Here is a 14,312-nt window from a genome sequence, read left to right as displayed (position 1 = left end):
TTGAATAGGGGCTGCTACATCCACAGCCAAGAGGCACAGGCCTTGGCAGTGGTCCCAGGATACAGACAATGGGGACCAATGGCAGCTCCTCAGACCTGACTTGCCTGGGGCAGAAGACTTCTCCTAGGGCTGGCAAACTGTTTCTTCAGGCTCAAAAAAGGGATTTGGGAGAGGGAGGGAGAGGGGTGACCCCGTGGTGTAACCCCTGACAGCTTAGTTTTAAAAACTAGGACACAGCTTGTAAGAGCCCAGCCCAGCGGTTCTGACATCTGATCTTTGTTGTTTTTCTGCCAAAACCATTGTGGAAGGAGGCAGGTGGAACAGACCAGGAACATCAGTCGACTTGGGACTAAAGAGGCTAGTGTATGGATGAGTGGGCGGCATCAGTGGAGGGAGTCAGGCTGTGTGGTGCAGGTGCATGAAACCTGAGTCTCCCTGCCTCTGTGGAACTAGGGAGGGTGGTGTGGGACATGAGCAGGCGCTGCTGCTCTCTCAGTACACCTAATTTGGAAATGGAGCTTTAGAGGAAGGGCCTCTGCTCATATGTCTCAGAGATAGACCTAAAAAAGGGAGCAATCAGGCTCCACAGAGGCTTTCAGAAGCACCTGAGCCAAGACTCCTACATTTAGAAAGATGAATTTCAAAATCACCCTGAGAGGATCACAGAATGACAATCCCTTCATTCATCTCCTGTTGACTCCATGTTGCAATATAAGTCACTTTTATTCCCTGTAAGTCCTCAACTCCCTCCCTTCCTAAGTAGATGACCTACCCTATCCTTCATTAAAATTACATCCATCTAGCACAATCCCCCTTGACTACCTTCCTCTCTGAAAATGTGCACAGTGCAGGCCTGGCATATTGAAAACCTCTCAAGGGTAGGTACGCTGCTTAATTCTCTGTAGGTGTCTCCATCGTGTGCCATAAAAACCAGGAGTAGAAAGGAAGAGGATGGTGGATAAAGTGAAAGGAGACGGAGATGTAAACATGCAGAGAAGCGCAGCCACATAGCAGGAGTGCACAGGGAGGAAAACAGAGACAACATACAATATTGAGCCCTGGTAGGTGTGAGGAATAGTGCTGTGGGTATATCTGATGCACCTATGAAGGGGGAAGTACACAAGCACGTCACTGGATTTATGGTTTGAATTGCTTAGGACCATAAATGTTGCTTGCCACCTGCAAAACAACTTCTACATAAAAACATTAAGTCAGCAATTCCCCCTTTCTCTCTTGATATGCATCTGCCTGCCTCCAACCACACAAATTGTTGGATTTAATTTATCTATCTATCTGTCTGTCTGTCTGTCTGTCTGTCTGTCTGTCTATCATCTGTCTGTCTATCTGTCTGTCTGTCTATCCGTCTATCCATCCATCCATCCACCCACCCACCCACCCACCCATCTATCTATCTATCTATCTATCTATCTATCTATCTATCTATCTATCTATCTATCTATCATCTATCTATCTATCTATCTCTGCTCATTTATTTATTTATTGTGTTGTGTGATAAACACATGAATGCATGCATAAGAACATGCACAGTGCCATGGCACATGTGTGAAGGTAAGAGACAGCTTACTGCAGTTGACAGTGGGTCTTAGGGATCAAATTAAGGTTGTTAGCTTTGGTGGAAGATATCTTCACCTACTGAGCCATCTTGCCATCCTCACATAGTTTTTAATAAATATCAAAGATCAAGTACAGCTTTTTTACTCTTGTTTCCCTGTTGCTTTTGGAAGCCCGATATTGCTTTCTTTTCTTTGATGTATTTTTGTGTATAAATGTGTACTTGCATATGAGTATGTGGGAACATGTGTGAGGCTGTAGAGAGCAGAGATTGATACCAGGTGTTTTATTCTGTTTTTTGAGACAAGACTGCTTACTATACCTGGAGCTCACTGTGTTAGCTAGACTGGATATCCACCCAGCCCCTGGCATCTGCCTGTATCCATTTACTCAGTTTTGAGGTTACAGATGTACACATCTATGCTCAGTCTTTACATAGATGTGGAGGATTTGGACTTATGTCTTTATGTTTGCACAAAAAACACCTTATCAACTCAACCATATCTCCAGTAAGGTTCTTTTATATATGAATATGGAAAAGTTTTCCACTGTCTTTATTTACTCTGCATGTTGCATTTATTTCAATAGCATCCCTTTGGATCAATACATATAAATCTAACTCACTTTAAAAAAAATAGTTGAACAAATCTGCCTGGAAGAGTTCCATCAAAATTCTACTACTGAAATTTTGCACAGACTTTGTTTTATGCTTTGATAATCACCTAATAAAAAACCTTGACTATATATTTAATCTCATATATATATATATAACTATATATATATATAATTTCTGAATGCTTTATTCACTCAAATAAGATTGCTTTGTTAAATGGATACAGTTTTAAAAATTTCATTACATGCCCTCAGCTTAAATTTCAAAAGTGCTGTGGGAATGTATATATTTTCATGCAATAGATGAAAGATTTTCTTTTTCCCCCTATACTCTTACCCTCAGATGATATGGGAATCCCCTCTGTATGCTGTGAATACCACTGGTCAATAAAGAAACTGCCTTGCCTGGTAGGGTAAAGTAGAGTTAGGCAGGGAAAACTAAAGTGAATGCTGGGAGAAAGAAGGGCAGAGTTAGAGATAAACCATGTAGCCCCACCAGAGACAGGTGCTAGAACTTTATCCAGTAAGCCACAGTTTTATGGTGATACACAGATTAATGGAGATGGGTTAATTTAAAGATATGAGTTAGCCAGAAATATGCTTAAGCTATTGACCAAACAGTATTTTAAATAATATGGTTTCTGTATTATGATTATTTTGGGAGTCTGGGTGGCCAGGAAATTAACTAGCAGCCTATTACAACACTCAACTAGATTGACTCAATCTTTAGTTTTTAATACCTTACACAGGTGAAATGTTAGTTGCCATTGTTTTGGTTTTATTTCCATAACAATGACAAAAGTCCAGTCTCTCTTTAGACTGGTACTGGTCAATAAGATATTCTCTTTTGATTTTTCTAAAAATATCCTTCTCTTGTCCCCCTCTTCCATACTTCCCCCCATTTTGGGATGTTCCACTTTATGCTATTATTTTGAAAGTGTTCGTTGTGTGATACACATAATGTACTATATGTACAATATCTAATTTGCTCTTTAGAGTTGGAGTTGTCCAAAGATGTAAAGGGTCCCCGATGGCCTTAGAATAATCTTGAGATGTTTAACCCTGTAGAGAAAACTTTGGTGACATTTGCCTACTGTCTTAGTTAGGTTTATAATATAACATATGATAAACTCCATGTCTATAAACAACTTGGGAAAGAAAGGGCATGAACTCAAGTCAAGAACAGGAAGAAGGAACTGAAACACATTTGTTGAAGAACTCTGCTTACTGGCTTGCTCTCTGTGATTTTCCCAGTCTGCACTGCTTTCTTCTACACCCAGGAACACCTGCTTAGTGACGGCACTGCTCACAGTAGGCTGGGACCACCCATATCAATTATCAATAAACAATCCACTATAGTCTAATCTGATTCATACAATTCTTTAATATATATCCCCTTTTTCCAGATGATTCTAGCTTGTGCCAAATTGACAAAATATCCAGCACAGTAGCCCACTGACACTTTACTGCTACTATGACATTCACAGTTCAAAGATAACTCATCGTTTTAATATTAGATCACATGATCGTCTCTTTAATGATGAAGTGGTCAATGGTGGCATGAAAGAAGATGAGGAATACCAGTCTAATACCAACCTTTGAGAAACTATATCATGTCCACTGTTCATTTAACCCACAAAGAGTTGCATTAGGAATGTGAAAATAATGTTAGTTTTTCCTCAAATTATGTGTGTTAAATAATAAAACATATGTTCTTAGTAAATTTGTTCTGGTCTGCTTAATTACTGAAGCTGCTTGGTTTTCCTTTAGGTTTAGGAAATTTTGACATACTAATGTAATACTATGATTCAAGAGAGTTTGGGAATCTATGTTTTGGTCTAGGGAGATGTGTGATGGCATATATACTTATCTCTCTCACTAATAGATAAGCTGAGGTCTATTGACTTGTACAAGCTCAGAGAGTTAGAAAATGACACAATCAGGTTTGAGGGTAGACTTCCTGATTGTCTCTCTGCCTAAATATGAGAGGTTTCATTTAATGTGCCTGAAGCCCTGGAAGAAGGTGACTCTTTTTTTTTTTTTGTAATTTTATTAAATTATAAAAGTTTCCATTTCCGCCCCTCCTCCCACCACCCTCCCACTCCCCCCACTCCCTCTCCTCCTCCCTCTCCATCCCTAAGTGCAGTCAGGGTTTCCTGCCCAGTGGGAAGTTCAAGTTCCTCCCCCCTCCCTCCAGGTCCAGGAAGGTGAGTATCCAGACTGACTGGACCCGCAAAATCCAGTATATGCAGAGGAAACAAGTCCCAGTGTCATTGTCAGTGGCTTTTCAGAAAGGCTCCGGGCCAGCCACATTCAGAGAATCAGGCCACATTCAGAGAATCTGGTTGGCTCGCGTCCTCGTTCAGTTCCAGTCCAACTGACCTTGGTAAACTCTCATTAGATCCATCCCCTTGTATCAGTGGATGATAACATCCCTCGCAGTCCTTATTTCCTTTTTCATTTTCTTCCTCCTTCTGCTCCTCATTTGGACCTTGGGGGGCTTGAGCCTATTATTCGTGATCCTAGAGAAGCTAAATAAGAAGGTGAACCTGATGAAAATCATGTAGCTATCTGCCTGGAGATTGGAAATAGACAAGAATCCCAGGTAACCTCGGGTGCATGGGGGGGGGTGAAATGGTTGTTGGAAGGGGAGAGGGTTAGAGAGAAGGGAGTAGGGGAGGAATGGGGAAAGCTAGGTGGACTGGGATGGGGGGAGGGAGGAAGGATGGATATGAGATCAGGGAAGAATATATTTCAACTAAGGGAGTCATCTTAGGGTTTACAGGAGACTTGATTATAAATGGGATCACAGGTCCAAGGAGATCCCCAGATTGTTCTCTGGACAGAAGAGAGGGTGCCTGAAACGGCCTAGGCCCATAACCATACTGATGAATATTTTGCTTATCACCATAGAACCTTCATCTGGCGATGGATGGAGATAGAGACAGAGACCCACATCGTAACACTGAACTTAAGTCCCTAGGTCCAAACGAGAAGCAAAAGGAAAGAGAACGTGAGCAAAGACGGCAAGATCAGAGAGAACCTTCATCCCACGATGGATGGCGATACAGATGGAGACCCACATTGGAGCACAGGACTGAACCCCCCAAGAAGGTGACTCTTAAGTTGCATTCTTCCCATGCAGACTTCACTCTCCCACTGATTGATTAGTCATTCTCTCCTATAGCGTCAATCCTGTACTCTCTACTGTATTCTTCCATGAAAGCCATTGATTCTTACCTTGCCTTTAAATAGCTTTTCTACCATAGTCCCCTCTTTTTTTCTAAATCACAAACTTTGCTGCTGCCTGCCTTCCTCATTTAACCTATGGCTGCAACTCATCAAACCTAACCTCTCCTGAAATGATACACATCAAGTAGAGCGAATGATTTCTTTTAAAAAACTGTAATAGTGTTTTTCTGCAATCTCACTTGATTTGCTGCTTTGTATACTAGAATTACATGCAATAGGTGCTCAAGGCATGCTTGAGGACTAATTGTCTCTAATGGTCTACATCAGACATCCTTTCCACAACCTTTGTTGGTTGCTAACTTTCTGTGAGCATCCCCAACCAAACAAAGCCCAGAATAGTTCAGGAATTAACAATTTTTTACTTGTCAATCTCTGAATTCCACATGCCCAAGGACAGTCAGTGAGATGAGCCCAGGCCTAATCAGATGAGATCACTTCCAACACCATCAGGAGGTGGCTGCCACAGTTCAGACAGAATGCTTACCCACGTCGGTGACTCAGTCTAAATATTTTCTAGAAAACACATCATTGATAAAACTAGACATAATTAATGTACCACCTATCTGAAAAACTTTAGCTCAGTTATTGGCAGATGAAATTAATAGTTGTACCCACCCCACACATTTGCAAGTGGAGAGGGTGGTAGTTAAAACAATAAATTTATTCAAAACGTGTTATATTCTGTATTTACTCTTGAAAAAATTGTTAAATGTCGTTAACTAACACTTTGTTTACCTATAATCTTAAAAGATAATGAAAGTAATTTTATTTTATGGTTGTTATAAGAATGAAATGAGAGATTTTTAACATAGTACTTGTTTTTGTAGTATTTAAAACCTGAAGATAGTGTAAGGTACTGCCAGGCCATTACAGACATCAACTTCGTCTTCATCCTTTCTATCATTTTCCCTCATAACCAGACTATGATCTCTTTTATTTTCTGAAAGAAAACAGACACAAAAGAGATGAAGTAAGGCCTCAAAGTCTGAGCGGTCTTGTCCAACCCAAAGCTATATGTTGCCTGTGACTTTGAGCTTATGATTTTATGCCTCTGCACTTTGGTAACCTCCTCGATTAAAAAAGAACCCGAATCTTATCAATAACCTCAAATAGAGTCTCCCATGATGTAACAGAAAGAACATATTGTAATTTACATGTGATTCAAATTGAATCTTTGCTTATGGTGCTTTACTGTGTCAGTGCTGCTGATATCTCCAGGGAAAGAGTTTAAACTCAGCCTTGACTATTGACAAAGTCAAACCCTCAACTCTCCTTCCACTACCTCAAAGTTGCAGTGTCCTTGCTTCTGCTCCCAACCTGGCTCAGAAGAAGAAGAATCAGAAAGTCTTTTCTCTGTTTTGCATTTTCTGTAGACTTGAAATTAACAATTAACCTTCAACAGGGCAAGCTACACAGTTCTGCTAGAGTCTTCTCTTACTACCATAGGATGTCTACTTGTCTGATAAGGATTTCTAAAAAGTGAGAATCCTTTACAAGTATCTTCATATCTTAATGGAAAATTCTCCTGCAACTTCTCAGATATTTCATCTGTTATTAAACATTAACATGCACAACGTGCTTAGCTTCCATTGGAAAGTGAAATATTACAAGATCCTCTCACGATGTGTGTTCATGTGATTTTTGGAAGCCAGCAGTTGATCCAGGGAGCTGATTAAAACACAAAACGCATTAAATATATGAGAAAACCCCATGCTGAAAGAGTGGGGAGGAAGAAAGAATGCATATAGACCTTTTGATATCTTGCAAGGGCTGGCTGAGAGTTGATGCCATTTATTATACTCTGATTGGCAGATAGTTCAAGATGTTCTGAGATATCCCTCCATACCTCCTGAGATTTATTTACATGAATTTTAAAACCAAGGGGACAAACGCAACCTTGGAGAGGATGTTATAACCAGAATCTGTTTTTAATGCAAAATCTTTAACTCACCAACTTATCCATCTCCAGAAAAAGATTTCCCTGTCCAAAACCTCTGCATCAGAACTCAGCGAAATGCATGAGACTGAGGAAGGTGTTCACTTTAACCGATAGCATTCACTGTTTTTGCAGTGTTATTCGTCTAAGTGACAAAGCCAGAAGGCAAACCCATACTTCTTTTTGACTTTTTATTGCTTTTCATCCCAGTGGGAACCAGCAGAAGGGTAAGAAAAAAAAATCTTTCGAATGGCAAAATGTACTTAAGATGTTTTTCAATAGGATGGAAGAAAAAAATGACCAACAAGCAGGAATGAAGTTTGTTAGAGTTTGGCGAAAAATGCTGCAGAAGGTTGGCTTAAATTTTGTGACTCTTTTGGGTCCAGGTTGAGGTGAAGGGGAGATGTGGGAGTAAAGGAAGAAACCAGCATAAGGTGGACTATAGATGGGTTGAATGGTAGGAAGGCCAGCACGTAGAATGTCAGGTTTTAGGCTGAATTGTAAGTTGATAAGTTCCTCATCATAAGAGGGGTTCAGATACTAGTGAATATTAGGTGTATTCCAGTGTGGTAGTTTGAATGAGAATGGCATTTGTAGGCTCATATATTTGAAAGCTTAGGGAGTGGCATTATTTGAAAAGATTAAGATGTATGGCCTTGTTGGAATGGGTGTGGCCTTGTTGGGGTGGGTGTGGCCTTGCTGGAGGAAACTTGTTACTGGGGATTGGTTTTAAGGTTTCAGAAGCGCAAGTTAGGTCCAGAGGTGCTATCTCTTTCTGTTGCCTGCTGATCTAGAGGTAGAAATCTCTAGCTACTTCTGCAGCACAAAGTCTGCTTGTATGCTGCCATGCCTCCCAACATGCTGATAATGGACTAAACATCTGAAACGATAAGTCAACCCCAATTAAGTGGTTTCCCTTATAAGAGCTATTATTCTCATAATATCTTATTCCAACAACAGAACACTAAGACATCACTGAAAACATTTTAGGTTTGATTCACTATGATTATGTTAACTATGATTATGATTTTTTTGTCAATTAAAAGCAAGCAAAAAGGTGAGGGGCATTTGGTAGTAAAATTACTGGAAAACACATCTCTTGTTTTATCTAAATGGAACTGGAGTCTGATAACCTTACTGAGTGAGAGGGTATAAAATATATCCTATTTAGTTGTAGGAGGAACCAATGAAGTAAACAACAATCACATAAATGATAGATAACTTATGCTTTGGCTTAGATAAGTCCTAAGCATTTATTTAAGCCCTTGCAAAGCATTACCTTTATCTATGAGAATAATCTTATCAGAGAGATTTTTTTTTTCTTTCCAAGTTAAATGTGAGGAAAGAGACTCTGTAAAGTCAAAAGACCTTCTTTACCAATGGGAGACTTCTGTAGGTAGTCCTTTACCCATAACCTCAGAATATCTTGAGTCAGAAATGTCAAAAAAAAAAAGGCAGACACTAGAGTTCAAGACTAGGGTCTTTTGGGCTAGACATCCAGTACACATCTGACATTCTGCTAGATGCATTGTCTCATTCTACTTCAAAATGACTCTGGAAGAGTATGAGTCACTGGAGGCCAAATTGCTGAGAAGTTAAGACACAGCTGAAAGCATGTGTTTAAGGTTCTCCAAGAAGGCTTTAAGAGGTCCTCTCACCTTTTACAGATGAAGCAGAAGAGCGGAGAGTTTTACTAACTTGCTTCACATTTTATAGAAAAGCAGAAGCAAAATTCAACTTTAATTATTGTTGATGTCCTGTGAACACATACAGAATGTCTCTACTTGAGTCAGAGCTCAAAAAATTCAGCATTCTTTTGTTCTGTGTTCCATCATTTGACAATAGGAAGTAGTGTTAAATGTTTCCCTAGCTTGCTACTAGAGTGGGATTGTTAGAGATCCCAACAATGCAAAAAAGTACTTAATGTATGAAGTATAGAATCCAGAAATATTTTAGTTATTTTTTTATTGTTTGGGAATTTCAGACATGCATACAATGTGTTTTAGTGAAATATATTCCCCAACCTTCTGTTATAATTTTCTACCCCTTTCCTCTCAATTTCATGTTCTTCATTTTGAAAGCCCACTGAGTCGTCTACTGCTGTCTGAATATGCATGTGTATAGAACCTCTACTAGAGCATGTGTGGCCTCACTGGGACCACATCCTTTTAGAAAATAGGCTCATTCTCCTTCAAGCAGTCATCAGTGGACACTAGCTTCTCAGCTAGAGGTTTGGCTTTACAAGTCTTTTCCTTACCATGTTGGGATTTGGACCAGTTTGATCTTGTGCAGATATTGTGCATGAAGTCACTGCCACTCTGAGACCATGTATGCAAAAATTTCATGCCCATAAAATATCATTTTGCTGCAGATATCCACTATTTCTTCTAATTATCCCACCCCGTGTTTCTCCATAATCCATTATTCTTGTTAGGAGGGGATGTGGTATGATAAGTCCGTCTGTATATGTCTGTATATGTGTTGCTTTTATTGGTTAATGAATAAATCTTTTTTTGGCCAATGACTTAGCTGAAATGGAGCTAGGTGGGAAAATTAAGCTGAACACTGGGAGAAAGAAGGCAGAGTCCGGGAGATACCATGTAGACACCAGAGGAGAAAGATGCGAACTGTCAGCTGGAACTTTGTTGATCGGCCACAAGCCTCATGGTCAAACATAAAATAATAGAACTGGATTAATTTAAAATGTGTAAGCTTGCTAAGAACATGATATAGTGATTGGACAATCAGTGATTTAATTAATACAGATTTCTGTGTGGTTATTTTGGGACTGAGCAGCCAGGAGCAAACAACCTCCTCCTACAAATTAGCACTCCAATGTGTACAAGTTAAATCCACATAAATCCTGAGAAAGCTTGAAAAGGAATTCTGGAAACAAAAAAGTAGAGATTAACGCAGCTTCTTGCTCTGTTTTCTGCTGGATCCTTTAAGAGAGGTCTTCCAGATTCAAATAGAAAAACAAAACAAGACAAAACAAAAAGGAACTGTGCAGTTTCAAAAACAGCAGCACAAATGGCTCTGGCTCTTTCTGGAGGCAGAGCACTTGAATGGCATTTGTAGGCTCAAGAGTTTGGATGCCCACTTGGGGTAAAGAGAAAAGTAGCTGAGACCATGCCCATGGGTCAGTGCTCCCTTCCTGGACAGGAAATGGAATCAGGTCTACTAGACATGCACAAACAGGAGAGCATGGCGGATTTCTGCCACCATACACAGACATTTACAGGCTGGCCCCACAAAGTGTGGCATGGCAGATATAGCTATTACTCAGCTAAAAAGGGTTTATGTGCTGCATGCTCCTTCTTAAAGTGGTGATTGCAGCTCCTAACTAGTGGTCCCAGAACAATGGTACTGCCACCATTTTGAAAGGTGGAGAGAGGTGGAACCGGCACCCAGGGCTGGTTACCATTTTAAAAGTTCTCTAAAACAGAAAAGGATTACAGATACACAATAGGAGAGATTCAGACATTAAAGAACTCTAAATGAGATACAGTGTTGGATAAATATACATAGGCTTGGGAGAGAGAATTAAAAGAATAAATATACAGTAAATGTAATATAAAAGAGTACAGACAGTCATAGATTAAAGGAGTAAAGATAATAAAATAAATATTAAACTTGTGGAAAAAGTAATAAAGTAAGAAAAATAAGCCATGTAAAGATGGAATGTACACAGAGAGTCTGGATTATGTATATTATTATGTTTTCTTTGAATTTTTTGACTGTTAAAGAGCTATATAATGAGAGACATTTCATTGTATGGGCTGTAAGTTAAACCAACATAAGGGTATCTTGACTTCAGAATTTGAGTCTAAGGACATGCTGCTTTGGAAAAGAGGTCCTTCTTTTGTTTTCACAGATGATGAGAACCTCTGAATTCATTTTAGACTAATGTGGTTTGATGAACCAAGACTGCCCAAAAGGTCACCAGAAACACCCTGAAAATTACTTTGCCCAGTAAACAGCAGGAAGTATTTTGGAGAGAACTATGCCCAAATTCCCAAATGTTGATAAATGTTTGTTTACATTTAAAGGAACATATGCTATAAAGATGGATACTTTGCATTAGTATAGATCTTGGTTTATGGATACAAATTTAAGATCAATTTTGTTATATATGTATATTTCTGTTCTTGAATAAGGCATTACATTTGTGCAGTTCATTTAAAAATATAAGAGCAGGCCGGAGGCAGCAAACTCCACAGGAGTCAGACTGAGCCAGTGACCTAGGCCAGAGCAAGCCTGGGGCAGTGAACTTCACAGAGCAGGACTGAGTCAGTTACCTGGGTCAGAGTGGGCCTGTGATGGTGAATTCCACAGGAACAGGAGCAATTACAGACCAGGGACATTTGCGGAAGTAGGAATGGGCCAGTGACCTAGGTCGGAGCATGCCTGAGGTGGTAGGCTCTGCAGGAGTGAGAGTGGATCCAGACTTGGGACATTTGTGAAGGTGGAACTGAGCCAGCCACCTGGGCCAGAGCAGACCTGAGACAGCAAACTTCACAGAAGCAGGGACAGGGGAACAACTGATGAGTGAGTGTGCCAGAGACAGAGACCTCAGTGGGTTGGTGCATGAATCTGGGACCTTCAAGGGAGTAGACCTGGGTCAAACTCTCTGTGGGTCCAAGCATGAGTCTGGGACCTCCGAGGAACTAGGCCTGAGCTAGGACCTCTGCAGGTTCAGGCTTTGGTCTGGGACCTCCAAGAGAGTAGGCAGGAACCAGAAAACTTTTTGAGTCTGGGACCTCTGGGGGAGTAGATGGGAGCCACAGACCTTTGTAGGACCAACCTAAACCAGGGACATTTACAGGAGTGGATCCAGACCACAGAGGATATTTACAAAAACTAGTCTGAGCTGGTAACCTAAGCTAAAGCAGGCCTGAGACAGTGAACTCCATGGGAGTGGAGCAAATTCTGGGAATGCGGAGTAACCTCCAGGAACACAAAGTAACCAACGGGGTAAGTACAACTGTGGCAATGACTGCACCACGAGAAGCAACCATCTGAGCCTTGGATTCATTAGCACCTCAAAGACTAATCACCAGAGTCACAGGCAGCCTCAACCACACCAATTACAGGAAAACATGAGTAGACAAGGTAAGAACACATGTAACACCACAAAGAGCAACACATCACCAGCAAAATCTAGTGACTCTACAACAGCAAGACTGAAACAACTAAATATAGATAAAGCAGAAGAAAATGAGCTAAAAAATAACTTCAGGGGAATGTTTGAGACTCTTTTTATTTTATTTATTAAAAATTTCTACCTCCTACCATTTCCCTTCTCTTCCCTCTCCTTCCCCTTCTACCCCTTCCAGTTCTAAGAGAAGTCAAGGTGCCCTGCCCTGTGGGAAGTCCAACGCCTCCCCCCTCCATTCAGGTCTAGGAAGGTATGCATCCAAACAGACTAGGTTCCCAAAAAGCCAGTACATGTAGTAAAATCAAAACCCAGTGCCATTATCATTGGCTTCTCAGTCAGTCCCCATTATCAGCCACATTCAGATAGTCTGGTTTGATTACATGCTCATTCAGTTCCAGTCCAGCTGGCCTTGGTGAGCTCCCATTAGATCAATCACACCATCTCAGTGGGTGAACGCACCCCTCACAGTTCCTGACTTTTTTGCTTATCTTCTCCCTCATTCTGCTCTTCATCTGGACCTTGAGCTCAGTTCCGTGCTCCAATGTGGGTCTCTGTGTTTGAGACTTTTAAAGGGGAAATGAGAAATTCCCTCAAAGAAATGAGGAAAAGACAAACAAAAAATTGGAAGACATCAATAAATCCTTTAGAGAAAACCAAGAAAAAACATTCAAACATATGAAAAAAACTATTCAAGACTTTAAAATTAAATAGAAACAATAAAGAAACACAAGCTAGGGAATTATAGAAACAGAAATCATGAGAAAATGATCAAGAACCACAAATGCAAGATTAGACTGCAAAATAAAAGAAATGGAAGAGACAATCTCAAGCACTGAAGATACAATAGAGGAAATAGACTCATCAGTCACAGAAAATATTAAATTTCACAAAATCTTACACAAAATATTTAGGAAATCTGGGACACCATGAAAAGACCAAACCCAAGAATATAGAAGAATGAGAAGAAGTTGAACTCCAAAGCACAGAAAATGTATTTAACAAAATCATAGAAGAAAACTTTCCCAACCTATAGAAAGATATGCCTATGAAGATACATGAAGCTTACAGAACACCAAATATACTGGATCAAAAAACTAATGTCCCCATGCCACATAATAATAAAAAAGTTAAGCATAAAGAATAAAGAAAGAATACTAAGAACTACAAAGGGAAAAGGTCAAGTAACATATAAAGGTAGACCTATCAGAATTACATCTGACTTTTCATTAGAGACAATGAAAGTCAGAAGGTCGTGGTCAAGCGTTATGCAGACATTAAGAGACCATGGATGCCATCCCAGACTACTATACCCAGCAAAACTTTCAATAACCATAGAAAGACAAAACAATATATTCCATGACAAAATCAGATTTAACCAATACCTCGCCACAAACACAGTTCTACACAAAATACTAGAAAGAAGGTAATCTCCAAACCAAGAGTGTTAGCTATATCAACAAAAACACAGATAATTGATGATCTCACAGCAGCAAAACCAAAGAAGGGAAAAACACACAAATTAACATCACCAAAACAAAAACTAAATAAACAGGAGATATAAATCAATGCTCATTAATATCCATTAGCATAAATGGACTCAACTCACCTATAAAGAGTCACAGGATAGCAGATTGGATATAAAAAACAGAATCCATTCTTCTTCTGCATATAAAAAAGAGACCTCAACCATAAAGGCAGATATTGCCTCAGAGTAAAGGGTTGTGGAAAAAAATTTCCCATCAAATGACCCTAAGAAACAAGCTGTTGTAGCTATCCTAATAT

Source organism: Myodes glareolus, chromosome 3 (assembly GCF_982192425.1).
Source record: "Myodes glareolus chromosome 3, mMyoGla1.1, whole genome shotgun sequence".
Taxonomy (NCBI): Eukaryota; Metazoa; Chordata; class Mammalia; order Rodentia; family Cricetidae; genus Myodes; species Myodes glareolus.
This window is presented reverse-complemented; position numbering follows the sequence as displayed.